General features: G+C 34.3%; 1 protein-coding gene across 4 annotated transcripts in view; it reads left to right on the top strand.

Annotated features, from left to right (window-relative positions):
* UNC5C (unc-5 netrin receptor C) overlaps window positions 1–20,543 on the top strand; it is a 343,699-nt gene that overhangs the window by 36,599 nt on the left and 286,557 nt on the right. The window lies entirely within an intron of this gene.

The raw sequence follows: 20,543 nt of genomic DNA, 5'->3' as shown, positions 1-20,543 counted from the left end.
TCTACTCGTGAGCGAAAAGGAAAACTGGTGCTGATACTTAGTGCTGGCAGATCTTTCAATATCTAAAAGGTATCTATATCCTGAGACAGTGTACCAGCAAGGGGAGTTTATGAGAGAAAACTGCCCCCCTGACTCAGTGGGATCATAATGCATTTGTTGCACTGACCGTTGCCTTCTTATCACATTATGAATGGAGGCACCACTTAGCACACCAGACCTGTGTGCGCCTGGCATTCTGAACCTTAATCTGACTAATGCCCCCATTGCAAGATGTAAATAGATTACAGAGAAAAATTCAATATTTTCGCCCTTCTCCCACCAGAGGCAGCCCGCATTAGTTGTTTCCTGCCATATAATTGCATTACATGCCGGGATGTGATCCATGGTTAATGGCAGTCACAGTCAACTGTCACTTTGCTTTTAGCCTTGGTCATTCAGCGTGATTTACATATTTAGCACCATGACAAGACCTAGGTTTGTCAAACCACTTGTGGAGGCATGATGTTAACCTCTATCAAGAAAATAAGTTTGTTTTTCTTTCTGTCTTTCTTCCCTTTTTTCCTGGAGAGACATCTTTGCTGAGGGTAAAGAACATACACACCCAGCATCTGTAAGGTAAATTAATTAATTTGTTAAGGATTTTTAAGTCCTTAAAAATACAGACTATATTACTGGGTCAACACTTCTGAGAAATGATTTTTATTACCTGAAAAAATGGCTTTTTGCTTTGATTTCTTACCAGTTAACCTAATTTTAAAAATTACTTTTAAGTAGTAGTAGTAAATCCCTGAGCTTGTTTCCACGAACCTGGCATGAAAAAGTTGAAAACCCAATTTATCATAGTCATTAACAAAACAAATATAATTCAGGTAGAGAAACTTTGGACCCTACTGAAGTGTGAAAAATGGTCAATTTTAGATTTTATTGTTATATGTAAGCAGGTATCAATTTAATTGTACTTACATCATTCAGTTATTTCTATGAAAGTTTTCTCCCAGGGATGACTTGAATGCCCACAGATTTTGAGCATAGAAGGTGAAGTTCCCTCATTGCCTTATTTTATACATGAACTCTTTTCAGAACCATGCCCAGTTTCCCTTACTCTATAGCTTTGGGGGGAGAGGATAAGATGGTTGCTATCTGTGAATGAGAAATTATCCATGCTTGTTTGAAAATAGCCCATCTGGTTTCTCTGTTTATATTCTGATCTGTAAGTGGACAAAGAACTGCCTGACTCCAATCCATCCTTCATACGTTCGTCAGAGAACTTTTCTTGTGCATGGGAAGTGCAAAAGTAATGATTTTTTTCATATATTCTTTTACATTTTTTTCATATTTTTCATGTGTTCCCTTGTCAAGTTCCAGCTTGTCTTTCTGCTTAAAATCTTTAAATGGTCCCTTATCACCAACTATATTATGCCACAGTTCCCTGTGAGCAAGGGGCATGCTAGGCCCTCCACATTGGGGTCCTGCCTCCTTTCCCAGCCCCCCTTTTCTTAAATTAAATATTCATTTGCCTTTTGCAAAGGAAATAAATGCACAGCAGATACCAAAAAATTTAGAACACCAAGGAAAACCCCAGCGGCCCCAGTCCTTCCAAATAAAAGTATGTAACCTCCTCATCTGAAGTCACAGTTCTCAAATTCAGTAGACACTCTGTCAGAAACGACAGGATCCATGCCTTCGTGAGTCTCAGTTTCCCCATTTGCAAAGAGAGGGGATTAGTTCATTTAACAAGTATTTGAAAAGGCTGTAGGTAATGCCTGGTGCCAGCATTGCATCAGATGATCTCCAAGGTTCCTTTCAGCTCTGAAAATCTTACAATTCCTATAGTCCTACTTAATAGACATTCTTTTGGCTCTGACTGGAAGGTTTGTCCAGCCCCATTTTTATTTCCATATTCCACCTGTGTTGCCATCCTTTTCAGCCACTTGGTGCCCTGTACCTGGCATGCTGCTTTCCACTTGTGTAACAGTTGTTCTTCACTCATCCTTCAAGTTTCTTCCAAACCAAGATGACCTTGACAGAGCAATCTGCCCTCACGTCTTCTTCCAGTCAGGGCCTAGGATGTTACCCCCCTCCCCCAGTCCCAGCTCCTCGGAAGAAAACTTGCACCTCTGCACTTCCACAGTCATTGGTATCTATTTTCTATTTTTGTCAGTTTTCCTACTGCACGATGTCTGAATCCTGATGGCTTTCTTCAACATGTGAGAAGAAACCCTTCAAAGAAAGGGACCATTGGCCCAACTTTATAGCTTTGCATCTGGCGGGCACAGTGCAGTTTCTCTTTCTAGAATGTGGACATGAAAGCAGATCAGGTTATTACTGTAGCCAAGGAGCCTGAATAGGAACTCTGTAAATATCTTCTGAAGAAATAAATCAGTATACATATTAAGTGAAGAAACCACTCATTAAACAGATATACATTATTGCCTGTTGGCTAAACATTTCTCTATCAATTTCTATATCATGTTTTTTTTCTCCTATGTAATTTAATTAAGGTGAATATTTAACACTCGTAACGTTAGTTCTCTGTGCCTTATTTTTGGCACGTGGAAGAGAAGCAGTTTCCGCTTTCCTTACTCATTTGGCAAGGCGTGCCAGGTATGTCTAGCTTGCCACGAAAGTGTTGAGGTTAGGAAACATTTTGACCCTAAGATTAACAACGATTAAAAGCAATATCATGTTAGAGAAAACACACATATACAAACTCAATTAAAAATATGTGAGTACTGCTAAACTCTCTTTTGTGGCATCTGGGTTTGGCTTCTGCCATGGAACGCGTAGCTCCTGCTAATTTGACGAGGTCAGCAGTGGCACTATCTGTCTTGCAATTATCAAAGGTTGTAAGGGTTTTCTCTTGGGTGAATCACAAAATCATTAACTTCTGTATCACTGAAAGAGCTTCCCAGCTATTCTTTCTATCTTTCTGGATCAATATCCCCAGGGTATCAGTGTCCTTTTATATTCAACAGAAATTATGAAATCATTCAGCTTGTTTCTCGGGGCACTGGCTAATGGGGACCCAGAGAAGACTTTAATTGTCTCTGACAACTGCTCTACCACTTTTCTCCTGGTATAACAATGCAGGGCTATCTAATAAAAGAAGGGAGAAATAGAGTTAGGAAAATGCTGAGTCAAATTTTGGACAGAGTTGTAGAACATTCTATGAGCTGTAGAGTCTATTTATTAATATACTTTATATCCAAAGCTGCTCTCTGATTTTCAGTATTGGAGATGTCTAAGGTACTCTCCCTACAACTTGTCTGGTAAAGTCTGGATATCTGATTTTGCTATAGCACACTGTATTTATGATAAAATTCTAAAGATAAGAAATTATGAAGGAAAGAAAAATATATATATAAATGATTTTTCAAATATATATGCATATATGTAGATGGAAAAAGAGAGACCCAAGGGTAGAAAGAGAGCCATATTTGGTTGCTTTAATTCTGGATTCTGTGTCTGGCACGCAATAAGCACTGGAAAAAATAGTTGTTGAATGAAAGAGTAAATGAAGGAAGGAGAGTAAGAATGAACTTTGGATATAACTAGTTATTTTAAGGAGCTATATCCATTTACTTTTTTATAACTGAGATCAGAGTGTTGCTTGCCCTCTAGTGGTCTATTTCAATGGAATAGGAAAATAAAACTTCAACCTAGCTTTTAAAACATGAACATTTACTTGATAATGTAAAGTACTATAAATGGATGATGGGATTTTCATTTTTAATAAATATATGTCTAATGGAGTTTTCTTTTGTCCATGCTAAAACTTTTGCAGTGAAACATTCCAGGAGAATTTGGGAAACCAAAAATAAAAGAACTTTACCCTTTAGAAAGATGCAGATATTTTATGTGTGACAGTGGTATCTTAAACCTGATATTATTATAAAAATATATTTGGCAGATATACTTCCAATTTGTTGTACCTTAAATAAAATATAGGTAGAGTTTAAATGGTCTTTCAAGAATCAAATATTTCACAGGTGGAAAACCAAGTCTGTCTAACAGAGCATAGTAACTATAGACATTAAATGCAAACACACTCTTCTTTGGGATATTCTGATTACAGCTACTTAGAAAACAGTGGACAATTTAGATACTAGTGTGGCTGATTAATATTTACTTAGTTTTTTTTATCTTATTACTTCTGTTGTTCATGTTTGATTACTATTATGCAAATAATTATTTGGGAAAAAATGGCCTGCTATTCTAGTAGCCTAAATGAATATAAAAATAAATGAATATCGATAAAAACTTACATTCTGAGGAATTTTTTTTTCTTAACAACTATCTAATTGTTTCATAATAGTCTTTAGCCTACATGATGGCAATTATTTTTTAATTAAATTTATAACAAGTTACATATACATTTTTAGTTAGCAGCAGTGATTGTATCAGTTATTATACAAGACTGGATGCCAATCTTCAAATTTTTATTAAATCTCTTCCTCTTATTTGTATCTGATATTTCAGCATCTTCTTTCCTTTCTTTGCTTCAGTTTATAATTTATATAATAAAAAAAGATGGAATTTTTCTGGCTACAAGGCAGGGCCTAGAAATTAGGAGTTGGAGGCTGAAATGTCTGGAAAAGAGCATAGAATTATAGACTACGAGTCTGTAAGAAATCATTCCATGGATAAGGAAGCTTAAAATAAAACTTTAATCAACATTGGATTATACTTTTTTGACTAACTGCCATCAGATACAACACTATAATTACACTGAAAAATGTGGGTAGATATTTTTATGATTACTAAAAAAAAGCTTTTAAAAAATTCTGTCTCTGGACTTACAAAGTTTTTAACTGATATAGTGTCATTAAATCTAAAGTAAACTTGATGTTATTAAACATTTTTTATTGTTATTCCAGGGGTATCATATGTCGATTCTTTCACTTGACTGAAAATTAAGTTTTCTACAATCTCAATTCTCTGGCATTTACTTGAACTCACTTTTGATATTTAGAATAATAGTAAGATATTGTGGATATAACACAGTTTAAAAATAGAAAAAGATTAAAAACTGAAAAAGATTTTCAGTTCTTTTCCTGACTGAAATATTCATGTCCAGATTTCTAATAGTTTCTAGAAGGAAAAAATATTTGTCATCTTCAAGTAAAATTTGGACCATTGTTTAAAAAAAGTTGTTTATCATAGGACTTCTCAGAGCCCATTAAATATTAATGTTCATTTGTAATCCCCAAGCTGGGTTATAACACAACGTTCTGTCCAAGTTTGAGGAACTATTTTTTTAGAAACTTTGGGTTGCAAGGAATTCTATCTGGTCCATCCTCTTAGAGAACATTGAAGAATGAGCAACACAGTAAAGGTGGAGGGAAAAAGAAACACAGTAAGGGAAGAGAGGAACAGCATGTGTCAGTCACAGCAAAAAAGAAAACATAATTTCAAAGTATGTTTTATTAGTTCACCCTGACTGGACCGGAGAACTCATATCGGCAAATATTATCCATTTAACCTGGGCCATTAATATAGGGCCAGACTGGACAGAACCTAATTGCCATGGTCAAGAGATTTGGGCTTTTTCACACAGTGTATAGGGAACTGTTAAAAGCTTTTAATGAGGAAAATGATAATAGCACCAGTAACAGTGGCCGTCATTTCTAGATCACGTGTCTTAGGGACTTTTCTAAGTGCGTTACTTGGGTTAACCCATTTATCTCTCTCAACAACCCCATGTGGTAGGTAAGAAATAAGGCAACAAAATGTTAAGTAACTTTTACAAGACTGGTAACCTGGTGAAAGTTGGAGCTGGAATGTATCATTAGCAAGTGTGATTCTAGAACCTTTGCCCTTAAACTCTGTTCTGTGGTAAAAGGCCGCATTGTATAGGGAGATTAACGGGGAATCATTGGAAGGGTGTATCTAAGGAGAAGGAGACTGAAAGAAAAATTTGTTGGTTAGGAGGTTCTTGAAGTAAACCAAGTGTGAGATCCTAACATCTTTAACTAATGTGATGGTAGTGAGAATGGACAGGAAGCATTGAAATTGAGAGGTTCTAAGAAGGAAACATTAATGCTAAACATTTTTGACTTAATTGATGGCTTCACATCGATCCAGGGAAGTGAAGGAGTCCCTGTATCAGTTATAGCCGGTTGTGGCATTTTGAACCAGAGGATGGGAAAGTCTTTGATACCATTGACAAAACTGAGGAACTCATACAGAAGAGCCTGAATTGTGAAGACTTTTAGTTGGGAATGATGTCAGCATCCTAGAATTATGTGATTATTGCCTATTAGGAGGGAGAAATAGCTATACAGAGAGAATTAGAGTCATTAACACCATTGTGAGGGTTGAGATCTGGAGAAGGTATGAGTTTTTAAGGCCAAGTATGAGATAAGAAATGATGAGGTTAGAGGAAGGGGTGTTGGGATATGCTCAGTGTTACAGGTCTGTGAAAGAAAAATATCAGAGAAAGAAATTAAGATTTTGTAGAAAACGGAAACTCTAATGTGACAGAGGCCACATAGAAAAAGACATTTGATGAACCCCAACACTGTTAAAGAGGACTAAATAAGTAAATAAATAAATAGAAAGAGATAACCAGAATGAGGGAGGAAGGGTTAAGTCCTTTCATTGGGCTGCTCTGTTTGGCTGTCATTAGAAAGATCTCACTCATTCCAGAGTTACCAGCTGTCCTTTATCTATCCTCGTTATCTATTGGTGTATCATTAGCTCATTTTCTTTAGTCAGCTTAAATAATCACTTTCCTTTATATCTGTCAATCAATTTGCTCAGTATGACATTATATTAAAGAAGAAGTGAAAATGATTATTCTTTAATATTTTTGGTATGTTTGATAATTTCAAATTCATGAGAGTAAAAACTTAAAAATGCATCCCATTTATTATGTCATCAAATATTTATTAAGTTCCTACCCTGGACCTCAAAATAAAATTACAATGATTTTCAGTCCGCTCGGAGTACAGTTTCTAATCATCTAGAGTATATGTGTGTTTTGTGCACACATTTACCATTTCTTGTTTAAGTCACTCATATTACACCTTGTTTGTATTACATTTAATAATATACTTGCCCTCAAAGAGTGAAGGCATTAGAAGAATATAATTATGGAAGAAAATCAGATGTATCTTGGATACTATCATTGCCATATTCATAAGCAAGCATTTTATTCGATTTCATTCTTCTCATTAATACAGTACAGTTATTTTAAAAACTCAGATTGGTGATGTGGTTTTTGATTAATTTTTCCTAGATTTACCATCTGTCTAGGCTGACTACATAGTCATTTTGCTAGGTCTTCTTTCCCTCTGTGGCAATTAGCCTTACTCAACATGCTGGATTAAAAAAAAAAATGTAAAGTAACACGTAATATATTATTACATCGAAAACCATTCAAAATAGCAACTTTAAAATGTGTGAGTGACAGGATAAATTACTATTGAATATTATGGTTAACATCACTCTCACCTAGGGGCAAAAACCATCATGCAATGTTTTGGTGGTTTGGTGACATATTTTGACTGGAATGTGCTGTACTATTGGGCATCAGTCAAATGTAGTAATTTATGATAATTACTCATCTGAGACAGATAAAAACAGGATCCTAAGTACAAATACTCTCATAGCCACTATTGCTTTGAACTTATTGCCCCAGAGTTGAATATCCTGCAACTACCAAGTGATTTTACTTCCAAATTATTTTTGATTATTTTCATATAACAGAATCTTGTCTACTTTGAATATATTTTCTGGGAAGGTCACAAAAATAAATTTAGCCACTTATTAAGATTAGGATGAATTTACAGTGAAGACAAAAATTAGATGAAGTCAGTAAGTGAAACATGTTCTTCATCTTTTTCTTTTTGCCAGATATTAGGAGAAAGGACAAATGTACAAATTAGCACATACCCTAGTCTTCCGGTAGCACTCCCCTGGAAAAGGCACTTTAGACTTACTCTTTCTTTAACCTTGAAATGAATTTAGTCTTATGTTCTTTAAATCCCTTCTTGGACTTCCTCAGAGACAGGGACCAAATCAAAGTTGAGACCTTAGTACTTCCTCTATTCAGAAGGCATAATCTCTTACTCTTTGCAGAAACTATGGTATTGCCTTTCCGACATCTCCTGTATTTCAGTTTGAAGGTCAGAAGTTTCACTTTTAGATATAAAGTTATGCAGACACATATTTCCCCCCACCCCCCCGTAGCATAGTAAGTGATAAAATCATTTGGAGATCACCAAAGTTTCTAGAACACAAATGCAGTATGCTCCCATAACCTAAATTTAATGTGTGTTGAGGAAGAACTTTTCATAATAATGATCAAACCAATTTGCTTCACTTGCTTTAAATATTATGTCACCCAATGACAGAACAACAACAACAAAAAAGTGTTTATAAGGCATACTGCATAATTAGGAAGTAAATTCCTAAGATATATGGCTAATACGGCAGGGTCTGAATAGCACCATTTCTAAAGCTGAATCATGGTCTTTGATGAGAGTGGGCTATAACAATGCAGGCTTTGAGAGCCTTGCAAAATCTCAATTAAGTTGCTGAAATGTTTCCACAGTTTATTTTTCTAGGATCTTTTCCATGACTGCTTGCTCATAAAGACCTGGCTGTGGAAGGAAATTGGTCAGGAACTCTTGAATTGGCCTTTTGTTTGCCTAGTTCTATTGACCTGTACCAGGGTGGTAACACTTTGGGGGCCTTAAGTTGTTCATTTGCTACTGTTCTTAATCAATAAATTGTTCTGTGTTAATGAATAATTAAAAAAATTCTGACAATGGACCAATTGAAGCAGGAAGCAAAATTCTGAAATTAAGAAATGAACATTTGTTGCTTTTTCTCTTTGATTTCCTGCCATATCTAGCATTGTTATTTTTATTTTTTAAGAGACTATCAGGAATATTTGGATAAATAAGGCTACACCTCTGAGTTTTAGACTAGTTGAATTTGAATAATTCAAATAAGGTAGAAATTATTGGAAGTAATTGTGAAAAAATGAAAATTAAATAGTATCATAAGATCATACAAAGACCACCCCCAAATTTAAACTGGAATGTATGATGTCATAAGGCAAAGACATTAGCCAGTGATTCATATAAGTGAGGGTATTGCACACATATGCACATATAATATCTTTGCAAAAAAAAAAAAACAGCACATTTTTTAAAGAGCTGTTAATTTGATTATGGCAGAAGGATTGAGTTTTCACTCCCTATTCTACTGTGTCAGCATCTTTTTTGAAATCGCACCTCAGTTTTGTCACTATGTTTGTAGACAGGAAACGATGTATGTTTTTCTCCCAATAAATTTTTTTTTTCTATTCACCTCTCAATAATAGGCAGAATCAGTAATGAAATACTCCCTAAATTATTCACTATCATGGCCATAATTATAATTGATGCTAGTCTTTTCAAGAGCACTACTAAGAAGTTAGGTTCACAAGGATGTGATTCCCATAACAAGTGTATCCACTCTTTATATATATTTGCCACAGTGTTAGGGTCAAGAGGAAATGATGAGTGCCCCAAATGGACAACTGGGGATTTAAAGACAGGAGGTTAAAGAAATGCTAAAAGTTTTCAGTTTATTTGGTGCTATATTTGGAATTGAGTGGTAGGTAAATTTGCTCAAGAGAGGAATGCTGTTTGCAGTAAGAAAGGAGACGAAGCCTAAGTGTATAAAGGCAGATTAAAAAGGAGAACCTTTCTCAGGAGCTGAGAACCAGGAAGTGCCATTATCTGTTACCATCCATTGAATGCTCATTATTTCATTGAACATGTCAGTGGGACTTCAAGAACAGAAGTCTTGTTTCACTGTATAATGCGATCGGAGTTAAGATAAAATCACACATGGTAAAAACTGTAGGAAATAAATTTTCAGGATTTTTAGTGATATTAGATAGTGGTGATTGATTAATGACATTAATTTGAAGTTCCTCTTAGGGTGATATAAAGTGATGGTTAGGGACTGAGGGGAAAGAGAAGAAAATGCCGCAGGTCTCTGAAACTAAAGTTGCTTTGTTACATCGAGGATACCCGTGAAAAGTTTCCACTGGGTATAAGAAAATGAAATGGAAGAGGAAAGAAGCAGTGTTAAATGTCTGTCAACACTAGAGAATTTAGAGGGTTGGGGGGATGCTTTTATGCTTTTTTTAAAAAGGCTGGTTATATGGTTTTTGCATATTCTGCAAGTAAAAAGAGCAGAAATAAAAAGTACATAACTCATATGGCTACTATGCTATCATTTTAGTGCTTCTTAATAAATTTGCTGACATTTTTATTTCATTTGGTTTCTAGTCTTCAATAACTTTCAGAAGGTTTGTGTCCTAATAGCAGCCAAACAATATTAGAAAAAAGAAGCTGAATTTACTGCATTAGGAGAAGAATTATGTCAAATGACTCTAATAGGCAGTAAATTATAATAAAAATCAAAATGAATGTCAACCCATTAATGTTAAGAAAGGGAAAAATTAGATACATTGTCTAATAATTATGAATTTGAAGATAATTGAAGACATATGAATTAAACTTTTTTCCTCAATAGGAAGTTAAGATATGGCGTATATTTTGGGAACATTAATAAAAGTCAAAAGTTTTTTTTTTTTTTTAAGAATGAGGGAATGTAAAGCTATCATAATCTCAGATAACATCATTTGCAAATCTGAGTTGGGAGACGTGTAGAAGTCTTGTCAGGGCAGAAATTTTAAGGATTCTGGTCATGTTGTCTATTGCTAAATATTCAAAATAATTTGACTAAAATCAGTGCTTTGCCCTGAAAGGAAGTTATAGGGAACAACTTTATTAAGAATTCCATACAATATAAATGTCCACTTATACTGTGAATAATGATAAAAATGGTAACCAACATATACTGAGTGCTATTCCCAGGCTGTCAAGCCCGTGTTCAACATTAGGCCCTGTCATGTAACTGTTTTATAGTTAGGCCGCGTAACTGTAATTATGTATAAGTTTTAGAAAATGTTTATATGAGAATTATTTTTGTAACATTTCTAACAGAGTTTGAATCCTGAGTTTTTACAAGGTGATGGGGGCTGATTGAAATCCAATGTAATGAAACAACCAATCAAACTAGGAAGAGTAGTATTTGGTAAATATCAAGTGTAAATGCTCATTAATTTGTGTCAAAACTAGCCATGAAGTATGACTATAAGACCATGGTAAGAATTTCAAAATATAAGTATTCTTCAAACTAAATGAACAACATTTTTTGAATAAAAAAAAAAAAGACCACTTCTTAGAAGTCTGATTTATCAATGTTAAGAGTAGGATTCATTTGTAGTATTTACTTGACATTTTTTATAAATGGAGGGAAAATAAATCTCTCTCTTTTTACAGTAGCATTTATCTGTGGCTGTATCACCACAGGCTTCCAATAAAAAAATAAACATTCCCAACATAAGAGGAAAGAAGCTTTGGTAAATATACATATATTTCAAAACCTGTTTTACATTGGAAGAGGTCATTCATCACTGTGAGAATATTTTCAAAGGTAGAATCAGATGTGAAATTCAAAACTGCCTCAGAGCTGAATCCTGAAAAAGGACTTATAATAGACAAAAGGATCCTTGGTCCTGTGCATGTTCTTAGGATTCTGATTTGCCTTTTTAATATTTGTACAGGTTATAGCTTGTTATTTTGAAAGCTATTTCACTCCAAATTATTTTACTTCAGCTATATATGTTTCAAGGTACTTATTAATCTCACAACAGTAATTGAGCTCTCCACACTCTTTAGTGTGTAATAATACTAACATTTGATAAGCTGGAAATGACTTCCAGCTATGAAAGAAAGGGTTTAAGCTAATTAATAATGAAAAATATATTGCAAATGGGGACAGTTAACCCTCTTAGGAAGCAAACTCCTTTCAGGTTTTGTAATAGTAAAATTATATGTAAATACTGTATATATGGAATGATTGATATTCAACATTGACAATAAAAGCTCTAAATAATGGTGTGGTTCTCAGAGTTCTGAGCCAATGAAATATGCCTCCAGCTAGTCCTTTTAAAGAGAGGCCCACACAAAACAGAGCACTAACTGCATATTTATCTTTAAAAACTAAAATCTAATTGTACTGTCATCTATTTTGATATTTCAAACACCAAACGCTTTCCAAGAACTAAAATAAATAGATTAATTTGTACCTGTGTCAAGGCAGAATTAGAATCACATCTCTTTTAATGCCTATGAGTCTGGGACCTAAATTCTACAAATATTTATTAACACATTGGAAATAGTATTATTCTAAGAGTTTATTTGCTAGTGGTCAGTCATGTAATACCATTTATAATAGCTGTTAATGTTGGAAAGCTGGAACATTTATTTTTCCATGTTATAGAACATGGCTTGCCCAAGGGAAGGAATATAATACACTTGTACATAAACTCTATGTAGGTGATATCCGTGGGACTGAATATTCCCCTCCTTAAATAACCAGTAAATGAAAATTGCTCTCTAGTATTTCAAAGAAGAAAGTGCTAAACACTATTAGCTAAAAGAGCTTTCTGCCTGACTGCATTAATTTCCTATTCATTTCATTAAAGGGAAAGTTTTGATAGGACTTATAAATTACAGCATGTTCCTAGTAGACTAATAGCTTGAGGAAAAACATGTAATGGCTCTCCTTAATCAAAATAAGAGCAAGTTATTGTTTATCCAGCTGAGGAACCTTGGATCAAGGGTACTCATTACATTATTTTGATGCCAAATCAAAAGTAACCCATAGAAACATGACCAATGAAATAAATATAGAAAGTTTGGGGGGGGGGACTTTAATGTGGCTGTGATAGGCACTGTTTCTTGGGAACTCATCTATTCATTAACCAGCTTCTTTATTTAGGACTTCATATGAGCCAGTTATTGTGCTGTAAGCAGTAGGGCTATCATGGTAAGTGAAGCACGTATGGGCCCCGTCATCACGAGATTTATTGTCTGGGAGGAAACTAAATGGCTAGGATAGGGCTTGTAGCAACTCCTACCTCTTTTGCAACTGGAGAACCTCTCACAAATATTCTTCGCAGAATGACAAGTTGCTAGGAATGCAACCAAAATGGAGATTAAATTTATTTTGTACTAAAAAGAAAATATTACAGCACTTCCATGAGCTAGGTTTTCAAGGATTGACTGCTCCAAAAACAAAATAAATCTCCAAAGATTTTATCATTTATATTAAGTCTCCATTTCAACTGGCTCTACAAGACTACCGTAGAGTGCTTCAGCTACGAATGAGACAGACGCTACATGGGTATTAAATGGTCAAAGGGTGGAGGGGTTCATCCTCATGAGCCTTCTGTTTTCTGAAATCCAGGTCTGCACTAATGGCCTAGGATGTAGCCAGTTAACCTCTCTGCAACATGGCCCTGTCTTGTCCTGTTAATCACAGTGAACGACGGTCTTTTACTCCTGTTTTTTTCCTCCTCAATGCTTCCACCTTCCATATGTGCACACGCGTACCACCAACTTCTAACTAGACGTCAGCGTAGACTTACCTTAATGGCTTTGGCAAATGTCTGTGGCTGAGGGGAGGGAGCCCACGGGAATGTGTTTAGTCTCTTTATAAGACTTAAAGGAGTTTAGGTTTCTTGTGATTGAGTGGGGTGCTCCTGCCTTCATCTTCCCACAGCTTCACTCCTCTGCCCCAGATCACTGTCAGAAGTGAAGTGAGTCAGTTATTTGAAAGCTGTCTGTTGACCTTTCCTTCATGATTGATTGCATGAAAAGTGCACAGGAGTGAGGTTTCCAGGGAAGAAAACCCTCATGCTGCCTGCTCTTGCAAGCACTCCCAGAGATCACTAGGATTTCCCACAAAGGCGGAGGCCACTTGTGCAGAAGTAAGGACCTGAGAACACTCTCAAGAAACCATAATGAAGCTGAAAGCCACATCCAGCCTTCGTCCATAGTCTGTGGGAATTATTTATAAAGAGAAGACAGCAGTTGAGTGGTTCGTTGGCCTTCAAAACATTCCTGAAGGGGACAGTGGCCAGGTCCTCAGTTGCCCAAGGGTGTCAAGCTGGCTTTTCAGCCTCTGCCTATTGTATCCAGAATATTCCTCCCACCTTGAACTCTGAAGATCACTGAAATTCATTTATTTTTCAAGCTGGAAATAACATAACAAATGGGATCTGACCTAGAATAAGAAGTATATTTTAAAGCTGAATGCCTGAAAATATTTTCCTCACCTGAGTGCATTTCACCTGGTCCTTGAAAAACTGTCCTTTTCTTGATTTCCATGATGGGAAAGAGCTTTCATTATCAAAACACTCTACTCATAGGGAATGTTGTAAACTTGCATTTTTTTTTCTTCTCTAAGCATAAAGAAATGCATTTTTACTTGAATGGACAATAGATTTACTGCAGCAAAAGATAGCAAAGTATCAGGAGTTAAATAATTCTCTTGTGCCTTGCCCTACCTTAGAAACTTCATAAAGTGTTATATAACATTTCATATAAATCAACTCCAAAATAAAACATTTAAAAGTAAAATCTGAATTTAGTTAAAATGATACACGACCTCCAAAAAATATATTTCCCAATTTGAAAACATTTTGGAAGGGATATCTGATACATCAGAAGGGATTTTCCACTGTTTTTCTTCCCCTACGCATGGAAGTGATCGGCTCAAAGTTTGAGCTACAACCAATCAGTGAGTAAAAAATCCTGTAATTAAATGATAGTATTAGCTCACAATTGTGTACATATTTAAATTTTTAGAACACTTTGACAAATAGCATCCCATATGATATTTTTAGGATAGAACGCTTTTCTTCTTATGTAATACTTGTCACCTAGCTGAACTTAAAAATAAGCTAGTCTTTTCCTTTTTTGCTTTTGGCTCCCTGAATAATTTTTCCTTTTGCCAAGATAACTACTATAATATATTCCTGATTTGAGGTTAGAAAATAAATTCAGGGATTTTCATAAGTGGTAAGCAGGGTTGTGGGTGGAACCAAAGAAAACAATCTGAAAGAAGTAATTATTCGAAAGTTTGTAATATAATTCTGCAACATTCAGGGAATAATAAGCAATAGCTGCTGTTTCTTCGTTCTCTATTGCGTTTTAGTGTCTGTTAGAGGTGCTTTATAAGGTATAAGTCTCTGATGGTTGAAAAGTCTGAAAGGTATACATTATCATTCCCATGTCACAGACAAGAACACAGGCTAATCAAATGGTGGTGTAGCACTTATCTAAATCTTGGCCCAGGTCTGTGAGATTTGAAAGATTGTGGTCTTTGCATTATGTATGCCATAATTGAGATATATCTGCTTACAGGTTAGGATATGATGTACCTACTTAAAAGTTTATCGTAAAATTATGTGAGATTATATGAAAATGTTTATGAGGGTGTAAATAAAAATGTAGAATGTAATAAAATACATATATTTTAAAAGACTGGGGAAAAACATGGAAGATGAAAATAGTTTTTATATTATGTTTTTTTCTTTTGCTGTTCTTTCTAAACTTTCCACAATACCATTATAAATTATATTACTCATAAATACTATCTTTAAATAATAAATGAATGAAATGGTTGAGTGATAAATGAGTGTGGGAAATATTATCTGTGTTACATGTGTGCCTTTTGTGCCATGAGTTTATACTTATCACATTAAGTCTTACCGTTTGTTTACAGCTCTAGGAAATCATTAGTGATTTCCACATGAGTATGGCCTCCGGGATCCAGCATTATGTTTGGCCCATAGTGTTCACTAAATAAACCCCCGGTGAATGATTATTGAGTAAATAAGGCTCTTTCTTAAAGCCCATTAATAATACAGTTTGTGGAATAAGCATAAGATTAATGAATATAATTTTTCATAAATGCCTTACATGATTGTATCAGTATGGATTTATATCTTAAAATATATTTTAAATATTATTGCTTGTACTGTTCTCAGTGTCTGTTGTCATTTAGTGCCCGATATTTATATCACTTGACCAAATTAGGGTTCTCCTGGATAGGAGTAATATCTCTTGTTCAAACCCAGATTGGGCTAAAAATTATTCTTTTGTTAGTAGCACACATTAAAATATTTTAAATCTTATGAATGGATTGAGGATGGACAGTTAATAATTTCCTAATTAAAATAAAAACAACCTATAACTTTTTCTCATTCTGTATTTCTCAGATACTTAACACACCATATTATTCAGGTATGGTGCAGTTCAAAATATAGTCAACACTTTTAATTTCCTACCAGATACTAAAATACCTCTTCTTGGCCAATCTAGGTCATTCATCTAGTTTGAAAGAAAACAGAAACAAAGCCATTGGGCACTTTTGGGTAAATCCTTATTTCTGAGGTTTGAAAGATCAAGAAGGAGTTAAAATATATAAGTAGTATGAATGCTACTCTGCTGCTAAATTGATAAGTAAGGATTTATGCAGAATGGCCAATACTGTATTTCTCCAGAATAGTATAATCTCCTAGTATGTGGATTTTCATTTTTCTAGTTGTAGTCATTCCCATTTTAAAAAATTATTTAACTAGAATTTATTGAATTGTTCTTATGTGCAATATAAATAGGATAAATGCCTTGAAAAGTGTGACATCCTATACAAATGAAAAGTGTTGCTATTAATATTATGTCCCTGAATAATTTGTAATTTCTTCATATGAATAGAGTGTTGCCTGGAATCTGGATCTTTTGTCATGCATTTGAACTTGGTAGATCTTCAAATTAAAGCTTCTCCTCCTTTTTGGCCCTTTATGTTGTAGTCAACAAAGAGATTTCCACTAAATTCATAATTTATAAGTGAAGTGACTGAGTTGGCCACTAAAAGCATCAGAGCTTTAGAGTCAAAATTCTGGGTTTTAAATCCTAGGTGTGTCATGTAATAGCTGTTTAACTTTGGATGGCCCTTTACTCTGCGGGAGCCTCAGCTCCCTGTCCATAAAATACGGATTACAACCTGTGTCCTGAGATGGATGTGCAGGTCCAGAGTGGTAGTATAAGTGAAGCTAATGTCCCTTTATGATATGTACATATCAATTATTATATCTTTATTATAAATATGTGGATTTCAACTCAACATAATATCCACCTCTTTCCTCAAAGGTTCCATCAGTGCCAAAGAAAGATCAGCGCTTAATTTCATCTTGAGTTTGACAAACTCTTCCCTTCTAGAGAGACAACAGTTTTGTCAATTTCAGGGCAGCCTTTTTAGACCAACAGAACCTGACTTTATACTGGTGCAAATTGTCTGTCTTAAATCTAGCAAAGGTTACAGATAATAAAAGGCATATCCTACTGTTAAGAACATCCCTGGGAGAGGGGAGTGGGAAATGTGTTAGTCTTCCTTTCACTTAGGCTTAGAAAATAAGGTTTTATGCAGAAAGAGAAAAATTGAGAGGAATAATTTCTCCTCTGAAATAGGAAAATGCAAATGGATATGGGACATTGGGGGAAAAGAGAAAAACTTTCCAGCTTCATGACTAGCTGCCTTCCATTAGCAATAATTAGAAATGCCTGCATAAAAGATATGCACAAGTGTACATTACTGGGTCACTTTCATTACATTTAGAGAAACATCCTACATAAATCCAATTTCCAAATATCTCTATATAAACATAAAATATTCCAATTTATAATGAAGTCAAGTTTTCCCCAATTAATTTTTCCAATTAAATTTAAAGAAAGGTAATAATGAATTACTTCCAGGTGCTAACATTAATGACATTCATAATAGGTACTGACTTAAAAAATTGTATCAGTTCTACACTTTGAGAGGATATGAATAAATACATTATATGACCATCTTCATTTTAAATTGGATTTTAAAATAAGTCTTAATGTTAGCTAAGATTTAGTTTAGTAAGTTTTAATTTTAACATTGCCTCTTAGAAATAGAAGACACTCTCCTTCCTCCACCAAATTTGTTTTTATGCATCTAAATTTTACATCTCCAATTTTGAGAATTTCATTAAATGTGGGAAGGTGTTCTAAACAGAGGTCCATCTTTGAGGGATATTTTCTTTGATAAATTCTGTTAGCTCTATTTAAGGGGAGGTGGCAACAAGATCTGAAAGAATCTCTAAAGCCCTAAGCAAATTATGGGACTGCTTCAGTCTAATTTTTAATGGCTGAAAAATCTCATCAGTGAGTAGTGTTTTTAAAGTTTATGAAATCTTTGAATCAGTCACAAGATGCAATTCTTACTATGCTGGTTGAATATCTGAACATACAGACTCCCCCTTGGCATTGTCATTAAATTATAAATGCTTTGCTCTTTTATAAAATGTAAATGGGTTCAAATATCATTTGATTTGTGCTTCTACATTCACCAAATAGCACCACTCCTTAAGCCAATGATTTAACTATATAGTCAGCCAGTCTTTTTTTTTTTTTAACTCACCGATGATACAACTGATTTTTCTCTCTTGCCCTTTTTAATCTGTGGAACATTTTTAAGAACCCTAGAGTGAGTTAACTGACTCTTACAGTTTTATATCTCTTTATTGAATTTTGGTATCATGGTTTTGGTTTAATCATAAAATGTACTATATTTGACATTTTTGGTACATCCAATTTTTTAAAACTAAAAATATGACATTGTAATTGAAATAAAATATTAACTGGGAATAGTAGTGGAGATTTACTATCTATCATTTACCTTCAGATTGTTTATTAATATTAGGATTGGCCTTTGGGTCAGAATATTGTTGTTCAGCCAGCCATCTTTAACTTTGGGTTAACAAATCAGTGATTCACAAAGCTATCTGAAAAAAGCAAGAATGTGCAGCAAGCTTATATCAACATTTTAAAAATTCTTGACCCAGTTACTAGATGCCTTAAAAATGTAGACAACTTTTGTCTTATAGTTGCAAATGAATAGTTAAGCACAATTTAAGTATTTAAAAGAAGGATTTATTGAAAAACCGGCAGCGTGTTTTTCACCTTTTGTAGTACTATTGATTTTTTTCACAGATTAAAAAAATTGTTAAAGTTTAACAAATTTCACTATTGTTTCCATCTACTGACTAAAAAAAAAATGCTTTGCTGGGTAAAGATATTTAGAAAACCCTCTTTAAAAATAGTGAACAGATAACACCTTAGTTTGAAATTCAGTGTTTAACAGTCTGTTTCTAACTTATATTTCTACCATGTTTCCAACCATGAATATTGCATTACAACTAGATTGTTGTACTCACAGTTTTCCAAAGAGGTCTTGTGGTTGACTCCTTCAGAGATATATACTTACTCTTGGTTTGGAATTCCTTATACCTTTTTAACTCCCTATAGTCTGAGATTCTAGTTCTGGACACATCTCATCCTTAACAACTCCAGCCCATGGTCATTTCATAGTTACCCGAACTTATATTGCAATTATTATCTTTATTCTAATTTGAGATTAAACTTATATTACTTTCTAACATAAGTTGATTAATTTAAAGCTGCCTCTCAGTATGTCAAATGCACTATAATTTCTCTATGACATATATCCAAATGTAATGGAAGTTGAATAATGATTTTTGAGCTATTCTCTAGTTGAAAAGAGTGGTCCGAACTGATCAAAATCAGGGTTATTTATTAACTTAAAATAAATGTAGCTATTTACTACTAAAAAATATGATTCAGTAGCCAAATATTACAAACTAGGAATCCTTAGACAACTGCTTTAATACATAGATGAGAATGAGTTAAAATAAACATAAAAATCTTACCTCAATTAGTTGAAAAGTTTGTCCTGTTAAATTAAACAGTGCCTTTATAAGAATTTACTTTGTTCATCTCATGAGGTAATGAATTTATATTAGAGCAATAATAGATGTCACCGTAAGCCACTCCAGTAGTAGCCTCATCTCCATTAAAGGTGAAGCTGAGATTCTGTGTGTGAGTGAAACAAAGATAAATGATTGAATTTTAGATTTTTTTCTACATTTCTACAAATGTATTTTTGAATCTTAAATCTGGTTGAAAGTGTTTAATGTGCAAAGAAACATGAAGACAAAACCTTTAAGCTATCTGGTATATATCCCAAGAGAGAGTATCATGAAAATAAAGGGCAGATGATTCAAGTTTGTAACATTGCAAGAGGATAGGTCAGTAACTATTCATGGTTTCTGCTAAATTGCTAAATTGATTACATATTAAATTTAACAGCGGGGTGCCTGGGTGGCGCAGTCAGTTGAGCCTCCAGCTCTTGATTTCAGCTCAGGTGATGATCTCAGGGTCCTTGGATGGAGCCCCAAGGGCTCTGCACTCAGCAGGGAGTCTGCTTGAGATTCTCTCCCTCTCCCTCTCTCTTTGCCCCTCCACCCCTAAAATAAGTAAGTAAATCTTTAAAAAAAATTAACAGGAAGTAGAAACAACTTTTTAAATTATGCAACAAAGTGCTGTAAAATGTGTCTAATTTTTTTTTTAAATCAGAAGTAAATGGTAGAAACATGATGGAAACAAACATACCTCAAGTGTCTTGAACTGTCATAATCTTGGCTATTCAGATAGTGCAAGAAAAAAGTACTTTATTAGTGTGCCTAAGAATAAAAGTATAATTCATCCAAAAAGAAAAAAAAAACCTATGCATTC

This window comes from Callorhinus ursinus, unplaced genomic scaffold (genome assembly GCF_003265705.2).
Source record: "Callorhinus ursinus isolate GAN/ISIS: 27379988/994484 unplaced genomic scaffold, GSC_fseal_2.0 scaffold4, whole genome shotgun sequence".
Lineage (NCBI taxonomy): Eukaryota > Metazoa > Chordata > Mammalia > Carnivora > Otariidae > Callorhinus > Callorhinus ursinus.
The sequence above is the reverse complement of the archived record's forward strand: the minus strand, read 5'-3'. Positions and strand labels throughout refer to the sequence as shown.